This window comes from Aythya ferina (assembly GCF_964211825.1).
Source record: "Aythya ferina genome assembly, chromosome: 17".
In the NCBI taxonomy this organism is placed as follows: Eukaryota; Metazoa; Chordata; class Aves; order Anseriformes; family Anatidae; genus Aythya; species Aythya ferina.
The window spans coordinates 11,479,036-11,490,801 of record NC_140316.1 but is presented as its reverse complement, the minus strand read 5'-3'; positions in this window follow the sequence as shown (position 1 = coordinate 11,490,801).

Below are 11,766 nucleotides of genomic sequence, written 5' to 3'. Positions count from 1 at the left end.
CAGGTAAACAGCCGCTTTTCAATATCTCTTTCTGCTGCAGATTCACAAGGTATCAATATATCTATTGGAGCCTTTTGTGAACAAGACATAAATCTGGGCATTTGTTTCCTGGGAACAAATGCTTTATTATTAGCAAATTGCAAAGCAAGGTCTAGGCACTTTGCTAACAAGTGCACGATCTGCAATTCTAATGGCAGTTCATCTCCCTTCACACATACAAACGCACACATATACACCCCTCCGGTAAGCACCTCTGTGGGAGTGATTAGTATCTCTTGATGACTGATAGCCAAGCCTTCTCCTCCTGCTTATCCTGCCAGTTCCACTGCTGAAAATACGCACTGCAATTGCTTCAGGCCTGGCAAGGGAGCACGAAGAGCTGGGCACCGCACTCTACAGAGAGTGGCAATGCAGCATTTTGACATCTTGCCAGGTTTCCTGAAAAAGGAAAGGGAAAAGAAAATAAAATTCATCAGTCCTGCTCTGCTCATTGTTATTAAAACTGAATGGGGAGCTCTGTTTGACAGGAGCGAGGGCAGCTGTGAGCCAGAAAAGCTGCTCAACATCAATGCCGTGCACAGAACAGACAATAACTGGCTGGGAGATGGCTGCAGATGTCCCTCAGGGATCTCCAATTGTCCAGACAATCGCAGCCCACCTGCCTTCATGTCACCTGCCTGCTGTCTAGACATCCACTGGGAGAACCCACTGGATGATACTTCACACCTGGGTGGTGCTCACCATGAGCTGTCAGTAGTTTCATGGACCTGCCCCTGCCTGACTCTAACTTTACACAAGATCTCAGCTCTGCCTGAGCTTGGTGTCAGAAGGGATCATCACGGAGCAGCAGGGAAACCCACCTGGTCTTTTCTACCCCCCTGACGAGCAGGAGCCAGCCCAGGAGGCTGACACGAGGTCCTGACAGTGGCTGCTGAGAGGGCCCTTCTCTTGGTTTGATGTTTTCCCAAGGAGTCACTGTCCCTGCACTGAGAGGCAACCCAGCCACAAGCTCTGCAGCAGCTCAACAGATACTCAACGCAATCCAACAAGGAAAAAATGCTGTTGTCACTATGAGTTGGAGGGCTGGTGGGATGATACACAGTCTGGCTTAAAAAAAAATTTCCTTCCTCCTGGAGCTCATCTTCCCTCTCTAGAGGCATGCAGGCTGCAGGGCTGTCATTTCAGGGACACTTCAGAAGTGTGGTTTGCAAAGCTCTGATATCTATAGCAGCTCCCTGGGAGCACTGGAGAAAGGCACAGACCACTCATTCCTCTCAGAAAAAAAGAGCAAAAACTCACAGATGTTTGCAAGTTACATTTGTAATGCTCTGATATAGGCTTTCAAGTAAATTTTGTTAAACCTACTGGTGAAGTTCCTCAATCTGAAGCTATTACATATATTTCAGAGCACATTATCACGCAAGGCCAGTGATTGTTTCTCTGTTGCTCTAACATGACATTAGGTTGTCTGTGTGATTCCCATACCCTCTGTGGCCTGAAGAAGAGAGCAGCACAAAGGTCTTCCAGGCACTGAAGGTCCTTTCATATCCAAGCAGTGATGCAAGAGCTCCCCAGCCAGCAGTTACCCAGTGCATGTGCTTGGCAGCTTTTATCTAGAAAGCATCTGTTGGGCCAGATCAAGAAGTTTGCCATGACAACAGCAGTGGAAGAATGAGGGGTGTTTCCCTGAGGCCTTCCCATGCTGCTTTAGTGGGAACTCATCTGGGATTAGGGTAGGCAAGACAACCAACAGACAAGTAGTCTAACTACTGGGGAACCTGGTTAGTTCCATGGACTTTTCCTTTTCTAGCTTTGAAGTGATTAATTCACAAGAAGAGTTAAAAGTCAGTGGGGTACATTTCCGTATGGACTCCTTCACAGCTACACACAGCTATGGGACTGTTGTGGAGTTGGAAAATGGATCCAAATGCCACCAAAGGAAGAAGGGACGGGACTGGGAATGGTGGGACTGCTGTTAAAGTGGGTGCATTAGCCAAAGAGTGGCTGCAGTCTTTGGACAGCCCTGAGAAGGACTGAGGAGTCAGCACTGAGTCTGGAGCACTGGGCAGTAGCACAGGACAGAAGTCCACCTCTGTGGTCCCTCATGTATCCAGAACAAGAAATTCTCCCAGGACAGTTCCTCTCACCAGCAGTGATGTGTAGAAGCAGAGTCAGGCCCTCTCCACAGCGATCAGGGCAGGAGCTTTCTCCTGCTCTGAAATGCTAAGGCTTTTCACAGTGCAATGCTGCACTTTGAGGGAACAGAGGCAAAGAGTGAAGAAAGCAATGTTCTCCTGCCTTTTCTGCAGCTCTGGAAGACCTCATGCAATTCCTGTTTTCACCACATAGATGGCCCTAAGCTTTACTCTGCTGTTTGCTGTGTATCTGTGCACTTCGCAGCACACCCATGTGTGCATGGGTTTGTGAGGCCGGATATAAATATATATATACTCATATTTGAAAATGTTAAGTTTTAATAGGGAACGTCTGGTGGTGACTTGAACGATTTCTCTCTGCCTCTTGATCAGCTGTGCAGTGTTTAAGATCTACTTCACTGCTGTCACTCAGGATCTTGTTCTGCTGCTTCATGTCTTTCATTTACAGCCCCTAATAAAGGGACTATCATTTGTACCCCCATCCCCTGCTTGAGATGAGTGCAGTGATGCACCTCGCCTTTGTGCTGCCCAAAAGTCATGCCCTTACTGATGCTCTCTTTCTCTGGGGCAGCATGGTTGGATCACCAACACCCTGCCAGGATCGATTTTCTCTGCCAGCTCCCCAAGGTCTGCCCTGCTGTTTCCTTGAAACTTGTCCTGTACTTTACTTTGAATGCAGCAGGGAGTCAGAATTACGCCCACTGTTCCCTTCTATTCTTGGCCCTCCGCTTCCCTCACCTCCCAACCAAAATCTGTTCGCCTTCTGAAAATGGCTTGTATTTTCTGTGTGCGAGAAAGCCTCTCTCCCACGGGGTTGCAGTACTGTTGGTTGTCACACTTCAGAGTGGAGCAGCATGGGGCAGGGCTCTGCCCCCTGCCCCTTCAATGACCCCTCTCTCCAGCCCTGCCTATGTGGCAAGTGTCTGAGCTGCCTTGTGGCAGCAGGTTTTGTGGATCCTCCAATTGCTGTTTCTTTCATTTATTGCTTGCTTTATGCCAGAGAAGCTAAATTTTGGGGAGTTGTCGCTAGGAATTATCAGTGTGTCCATATTTATCTCCTTTAATGCCTGTGATTGTTGGGTGAGGCAGCACATGCTATTTGTCCCCCTTCCAAACAATCTCTCTGTCAAATCAACAAGAACAGATTATTCATCTGCTGCAGGAGGCTAATTGCAAACAATTGTAAAACAAAATATTATTTCATTGCGAAGTAATGGACAGCACTGTCTCTGCACCATATGGCACTCTGGTTTGAACAGAGCCTGGTTTGGCCACCTGAACGTAGTCCCTGTGCTAGCGCTCTTCCATTTGCTTAAGGGCTATCTATCTAACAGAATGCTTTCCTCAGCAAGGCAGCAGCAGGGCACAGACATTCCCACTCCAAGGAGAGCACTAGCAATGCCAGAGCAGGGTGACTTGACCCAGGGAGATGTAACAAGCCACAAGCTCACATTAAGGCACATCTAGCATCTAGGTCCCCAGAATTTCTCTGGAAACTACAGCAAGGGAAACTGAGGCTCTCTCTAGTGCTTTGAGATCTCTGGGGAAAAATAAATAAATAGAGAGAAGAAAAGAAAAAAAAAAAGAAAAAAAAAAAAAAAGGAAAGAAAGAAAAGCAAATCAAGATCCTTGAGTAACCCATTACAACATACTTAGGTAGATGCTGGGCACAAACATCAGCACCCAGGAGGATGGATGGATAAGGGGAAAATCATGGAGACAACCATGGAGACTCTTTAGTTCGGAAATACTGCTGCAGTATTTTGGTGGTAAAGAGGTTGGTGTTTTTCATTCTCATGGTTTCCTCCAGTGTTTATGGTCAGACTGCACCTCTGATGACACACTGTGGCACTTGCCCTTGATGAGTGGCTAGCAAGGTGTGAGCATCCTGGTGTGTCTTCGCCTGCTCTATAACTGGTCAGCATGACCTCAAGGAGTCCTGATTTTAAAGGATATGGGAACAAGAGATAAGATACTGGGCTTACTCTTACTGCTGCTGCTAGGTCTCTAAATCGAGCAGCTGGTTTTCAGATAGTCAAATTTTCAATGAAAAGAACTAATTTCCATGGGATGCTGAGTCTTCCCACAGAGAAGCATTATGTTTACCTCCAGCCTTCTGTCTTTTCCTGAAAACCACTTTCTTTAGGAAACTACGTGGGCACTTTATTTTTTCCTGGGGATGCACTAAGCAAGAACAGGCTTTTAGTCATCTCTTCAGCCTCTTAACTGTAACATAAAAAGACCGATGACCGAGTAGTCACTTACGAACTGGTGTGATTTATGAGGTGGCCTAACCACATGAGGTCTGCTAAGGTCAGGCCATTGCTAAGACTACCATCTCTCTCTCACCAAAAGTGGCAGCATTTTTTGCTCAAACGCTCAGTTCTATGAGTTCTACTTGCCATTTGCCAGTTTACATCTGTGAATCAGGTGTCCAAACGTTCACCTGCCTTTTGTCAACAAAGCAAAGAAATTGTCTTGAATGCAATACTTGTAAAGTCTTTGTTAAGAGCTGATTGAACAACTTGGACAGTATTTTCTTGGTGTTACTTCTTAAAGGTAAAATGTTGCTTGGGAGCCTCAATATTTTCAGTACGCATCTTCCTGAAAAAAACATTGTGGTCCAGAGTGGCAATAATGCAACATGTAGCCTGGTGATTAGTGTTGGTGGCTGTGAGACGGTCAGCTCCAAAAGGCCAAACATTGGCATTTGGGGAGATCACAGGAGCTTGGGACAATAATTGTCAAAATAGATAAGAACAAATCCAAAAGATCTGAGCTCACTGTTTGAGTATTACTTTACTCCCCTGAATAAAGAGCAACCTCTAGGACAGAAAATAAGGTTTGAAAAAGTCCAACTATCCAAAAACTTTCTCCAGGTGATGGCTGGAGTCATGGTAAAACCTTCTTATATTGTGACCAATACCTTGTTCCTCAAAACTTATGCCTGGTTTGGCATGATAAAGGATGGAAAACTCTGCTCCAAACCTGACATTTCCATAGTTCAGCTCAATGTCTCCCATGTTATGCTTTCAGGAAAACATGCACAAGAATCTTGTTTAGTTCAAGTGGAGGGAAGACAATAGTTCCCAGCTTTCTGTGAAAAAATCTTAACATGCTCCAGTCCAGTCTGCTGTTTTGCAAAAGGTTGTTGTTAAGACTTTGAGCGCAGTTCAGTTTCTAAAAAACAAAGAGCCATACTGTGAAATTTGGAGAGCTGTGGGACATCGACAGTCAAAGTGGTCAAGCTACTCAAACCTGGTCTGTCCCAGCTGGAGGTACTGCACAGGGGGAACCATAAACTGCTTAAGACACTTGAGAGGGAGCAGTCTTTTCAGATGACTGAACAAATAGTCACTGCAAAATACTGGCTTCCTATTTTGCACCTTCCTCCGGCTCCATATGTTTCTTTTTACCATGTATAGTTTCTCTGCTCTTTAGCCAGTTTCTCACGTATCAAGCCATGCCAAGTCCTAAACTCGTCAGAAAGATTACATTGGAGTGACTGAATCACTCACATCATTCAAACACAGCCTGATCATAGTCCTCATCTCCTGGACAGTCATCCCAAGGGCAGTAGCATTTGTCAGGTCAAATGTGCCTTCAGGAAGCCTCAAGTTACTCTTAAGGACCTCGCTTTTCTTAGGGGCCAATTTCTTCTCCTAAGGCTGCTTAGAAAGTTTCCAAAGGATGGCTGGGTGCAGTTCCTGGTTCATCACACTGGTGGGCTAGAGCATCTAGTACTGCCATGCCATCGTGCCTTACAACTTTCTTCCATCCGTCCTGCTCCTCTGCCCCTGAGCTGTGTGCTCTCCTTCCCTCCCCTTTCCTCATCTCACCTGTTTCAGTTCCTGCTCCAGGGTGGTTCCCTTTCATCTATCTCCCACTAATGATGGCAGCAGAGAGAGGGGAAGAGTCCCCAATTTTTGGCTTTCAATAGCTTTACCTTCACCATCTATGGACAATCCTTGGAGTTGGTTCATGCTTGGTAGCAAATCAACGTCATTTGGGAGGGATAAGTCTTGGCCAAGGAGTGACAAGACAGCTATCGCGTCTGAACCCCCTCCCCCCCAACTGCACTGCATAAGATATAGGAGCATCCCTGGAAATATCTGCAGGCCCTGGAGGGTTTCAAGTTAAGACATGAGCTAAGAGAGTAATCTAAAATGAATAATTTATTTTGGTGAATTTTGCTTCCCTCTGTTTACAGATTGTCTAGGAGCAGATTGCAGCTTTCGCACCTCAATTCATTATTGGAAACTATTTGCAGATAGTTCCCGGTCTGCAACTCATTTGCTAACTCTGTTGGGAGTACTGCAGATCTGAAATCAGAGCTGTTTTGAATGGTCATGTGGTACTGCTATGCTCTCATTCCTCCATGAAATATATGTGACGTTTAGAATCAGGCTTTAAGGGCAGATGCTCCTAATCACGAATTAGGTGTTCATTTTCTGCCAATGCTCTCTGGTGGCCCTTCTGCATGTCCCTACAACTGCCTCTGCCAGGACATCCATCAATATCAAGGGAGTAGGAGTCAGTCTCAAAAAAAAAAAAGAAAAGTAAAAAAAAAAAAAAAAAGTAAACTGGAAACAAAACAAAAAAACAAACAACAACAACAACAAAAACACTGGGAGAAAGCATATCTCACTATCTCAAGGCAGAGAAACAATATGCAGCAAACTTGAAGGAAAAACAAAAGGCTGACCCACTTACTGAACATATGAGCTACAGCCCACACTGTCAACATGGTGGAGTTGGGAACAGCAGAGCTCCTGAAATTCTGACTTGCGAGCAGTTACAGGACCTGGGGGCTGACCCCAGCTGAATCATACTGGAGTGGCTGTGATGGAGCTGCTATATTTCAATTACTGCTCTCAGGAATGCTCCTACACCCTGGCACTGTGTCCAGCACAGGTCCTGGTGGTTCAGGTATGGCCATGGAGTATGTACAGGATCTGGTTACCAGGCCTGATTGAAGAGGCATGGAGATAGGTTTCCATGCACCACAACTTGCTTGTTTTGGAAGCTTTGTCCTCTGGAGATTTGGCATTCATATGGCTGTGGGTAAGAATCTCCACAGAGCAACAGTGCAGAAATGGGGAAGCTAACGCTCTGCTGGGCTCCCATGGATGAGGACACCGTGTGGGCCTGTGGGAAAAAGAGCCACACCAGTAAAACTCAGCCCTCCTTCACTCTGCAGTCAAGATGCATGGAGTGCACAGGACTGCCTTGGCTCAGCTCCACTTATCCTTCATCCATGTTTGGAATTTGGTTGCTCTTCTCTCTGCTCCCCTTGGCTCACTTTGTACACGATGATGAGCGTCTCCTCCCTTTTTTTGGTCCCTGCAGTCATGAATTGTATCCAGTCCAGTATTTTGAAGGAAAAGAAACTACACCCTGCCCAGAAATCCAGGGGAGCGATCTACCCCTCAAGTAACTGATAAGGCCATCAGCACGGGATGTGGAGCCTTTCTCAGCAGAGCACACAAGTACCCAGATGGAGGCCCTGCTCGAAATCAAGAGTCTGGCCAGAAAGTCACTGGATGACACCTCTTAGGGCTTTGTGTTTCCCCTTCTCCAAAGTCTTCCACTGTTCTCTGTTGTTTCACAGTCAGGACATAGCAAGCTTAGGGCAGCTCCAAGCCATGTGCAAACTCTCGGCTAAAGTCCCCCTAACACCTTAAACCAAGCAGCTTTCTATGAGAGATGCCTGGATGAATCTCCCTTCATTGTCCTAAAGATGCTCTGAAGGGTTCCAGTCTTTGCAGTGCTGCCAGGACCAGGTAGGAACTGTTTGCTGCATGACAAGAAGGGATTGAAGTGTCAGGCTGAAGCGAGTGCTGAGATGATTTACAGGAGTGACTCGTCCAACCTGACCCTATTGCTCACGCAGAAGAGGCCTGAAATCTGAGAGAAATCACGAAGCAGAAGCTATGAGGCTAATAATTCACCTTCCTGGGAGAGGCAGCATCCGTGGGGAATCACTGGCTATGCAGGGGTTGGATGCACTGAGAGAAGGGAAGGTTTTTTCACTCTGCTTTGACCATCCAGGCACTCCAAGGCTCTAGTGCATTTTCTCATGGCAATAGGAAAAAAAAAAAAACAAAAAACAAAAAACAAACAAACAAAAAAAACAGCACATAAGAACAATACAGATATTCAGTGCTTTTTTCTGAACTAACATGATACACTGCTGGGCTGAGATAACTGACACAGACAGTCTCCTGCCTGCAGTAGGAGGTTGGTCTGAGCCAAGTGAAGCTCACGCCAGCGCCCAGGACCCAGGAAGCTGGTCTTAAGCCATTTCTGGGTGCCTGAGGAATGGCAGAGGGGGTCAGAAGAAAGAACAATAGGATGAGTTTCTACCCATCCCAAAAGGGATGAGCAGGACGTGGAACTTCACAGTTCTTCTCCTGTTGGGAGGTCAGAGCATGGTTGCTCCACCTGAGCCACTGGTCCTGCTCCCACACAAGCGAATGCGGCAATCAGTGCTCACTGCAAAGGCAAAACTCACCTGCTGCTGCCTGTATTGTTCCCTCACAGAGGACACACAGCCAACCAGAGAGCTGCCTGCCTGAATGGTTCCCTGTTGCACATGAGTGCAGGGCCCAGTGCTAGGGACCTCTTGGGGTGTAGACGACTTCACTGCACTGGTGGCAACATGCGTGTACTGTGTAGGTCCCACACTCCCCTAGTGCATGTGTGAAGCTGTGATTCTCCCTTTCTGTCTCCCCTCTGCCTTCTCCTTAGCATTCTTAGACCCAGAAATGTGCCCCAAACGTGTCAGAGCCACTCTGCTCACAAAAAAGGACAAAGAAAGCAAATGAGCAGTTGAAGCCTTGCAAACAAGAGCCACAATCTAAAGGAAGAGAATTGATCTAAGTGTGATTAAGACTTAGGTAGAGACGATCATGTAATTATCCAGTCAAAGCAAGGTGTCTCTTGATCTCAGTGAATGTTGGCTCCTCTCCAAGCTGCAAATGAGCTGCACAGAACTACTCATGCTGTAATTGCAAGCCACCTCAGGTCTCCCAGGAGATCTCCTGCTTGGGAGAATCTTTCTCCTTGCCAGACAATGCTTAGTTAGCCATGCTGGGAAATGGACAGTGCAAATGTCCCACATACAGGCACGGGGGAGAACCAGTCTCTTCTAACATGAGCTTGGAGAGCCAGCTCGCATTAGGGTTGGGACCAGCACAGACACCACCATACTGTGGTGCACCGCTTTGCATGCCAGGGTCACAGCCACCTTGTTACTTCACAGTGACCTCTGTGCTGCAAAACGCTGGGTCTCAAACTTGCCCAAAGTGGTGCAGGAATCTGCAAGAAAAGTCAGGCCCAGCCCTCTGCGGATGTGCTCTCTCCATTTCGAGATTAACCTTTCAGAAATGTCAGCCAAACAGCCACACACAGGCTGCTGCCTCTGTGGTAGAACCTGTAATTTTTGGCCTTGTGACTACAGCTTCAGTTAACTCCTTCAATGCTCTTATTCACCTTCCCATCCTCTCCCAGATGATTCCAGCTCCAAGGTCCTTTTATCTACAGTGCTCTTCATGCTCTGCATGTAGGTGACCTCTCTTTCCTAATGCACCACTTGGGATGGCAATGTCAGAGAGCACTACTCAAACATCAGTGCTTGAAGGTATGTTCAAAAGTGAGGAGTGGCACATTCGTAACGTGCAGTAGCTAGGCTGTCACTGCAGACAGAGCAGGGCAGGATAGGATCATCCTCCCTCCCTTCCCCAGAAGATGTCCAAAAACCAACAAAGCGTGCTACCAGCAGATTGTACAGGAACACTCCTTGTCTATCCCCAGACCTCACCTTTCCTTCACATGTTAAACTCCCAGACATCTCTCCTGCTTTTTCAGAGCAGAGCTGTAACCTGTCACAGACTGGCCTGAGCACCCAAAGGAGACAGCAAATAGCATTGAAACCATGGTCCCATCCAGCCAGGAGAGCTTGACCTTGTGAGGGCATAGTTCTCCCTTGGCAGTTCTCTCCTTCATTTAATGTTTTGGGCAGTGTGTGCAGGACCAGCAGAGAAGAGAGGGGCTGTATGGTGCCAAGCTGCACGCAGTATGTGAAGGGTAGGGTAGGACAGCACCCACTGGATGGGGTGCAGGTTGAAATAAAGGATGGGCAGAGGTACGGCTGGAGGTTGCCCTTGCACAGAATGAGTAGAGGGAACTGAGAACACAAAGCCAAGTGTGCCCTGCCATCGGTCCCCAGGGAGCAGAGGTTGGTGCCTCGCTCTGTACTTCCCCTCCCCAGGGAGCTGCAGGGAGCAGTGAGGCTACCTCTGGGCCTCCTCTTCTCCAGCTTGGACAATCCAGGTGTCCTCAGCCTCCCCTCACAGGACGTGCCTTCAGCCCTTCTGCCAGCTTCGTTGCCCTCCTCTGGATGCTTTCAAGGATCCAGACAATGAAAAGACAATGCTCAGAGCAACAGGCATCCCCTACCTTCCCCAGCTGTCATCTCCCATCTCCAGGGAAGAGAGAATGGGGTCTCAAGGCACTGGGCTATACCTTCACATTTGGACCATGCTAGCGGGTGTCTGGGTGGTTACAGTTCTCCTGGCTCATCTTTTGGTGGGTTTTCAAAGGTGAACTGGAAGTGAAAATTGCAGCTGGGAAAGAAAGAGCTGGTGGCTCAGGAGACTGATGTAGGGGAAGGTTCTCTGACTGACAGATGAGAAAATGTTAATAAGGTTTGTAAGGCAAGGTAGCTATGTCTGTGAGACATATTGGACAGGGTTATTTGCACCTTTCTTAGTTATCTGAACCCACGTATCTTAACTGAATAGAAGACAACACCTCACAGTCCTCCTGTCTCACCCTTCATGCTTCTTCCCCAGCCTGGCTCCTGGTACCACAGTGCCCTGCCTCTGAGCCAGGCTCTGGAGGTAGATGTCCCCAGTCTCCCCCCACACCCAGTCCTGACACAACTGCTTGTGCAGAGATTTCACAAGGGCAACACATCCCTTAAAACACATCCTGCTTCCAGATGTTCCCAGAAAGTCCCCAAAACATAGGTCTCCAACAATGAGTGTTACTGCATGAGAACGTGGCTGCATTTACACGTGGCAGGCTTTGCTCTGTCCTGAGAAAAGCCATGTTCATCTCTATTCTGGTGCCACTGAAAGTCCTGTGATGACACAGTGCAAAAAAGCCCCAAACACCATGGGACAAAAAGCTACATTCAGCCAGGTCAGCCAAGACACTGCTGCTGTGCTCAGCAGTTCCTGATCCCACCTGAGGGCCCCTTCCAGAGCTCTGCCAGCTGCAGCCCTCCTGGTCTGGTCCCGCTTCCGATGATCCTCCCGTATATCCCAAAGAAAGCCATTCCCCAGCTCTGTATTTACACTTTGGTTGTGGATGATGGGTAAAACATCAGCAAAGGTGATCTTTAGGCCGTCCAGAAGACATACCTCCCAGGAATCTTTGGACAGATTAGGTTGTTTGCATAGTTAAAGCCCACACTTGATAAACTACCTCCATCTGGCTCAAGTGCACAGCTGGGCCTTCCTTTGGTTGCATTTTTTTCTCCTTTTTTTTTTTTTTTTTTTTTTTTTTTAAGATGACTGTGCACATTGAAGTACCCACAGGTCTT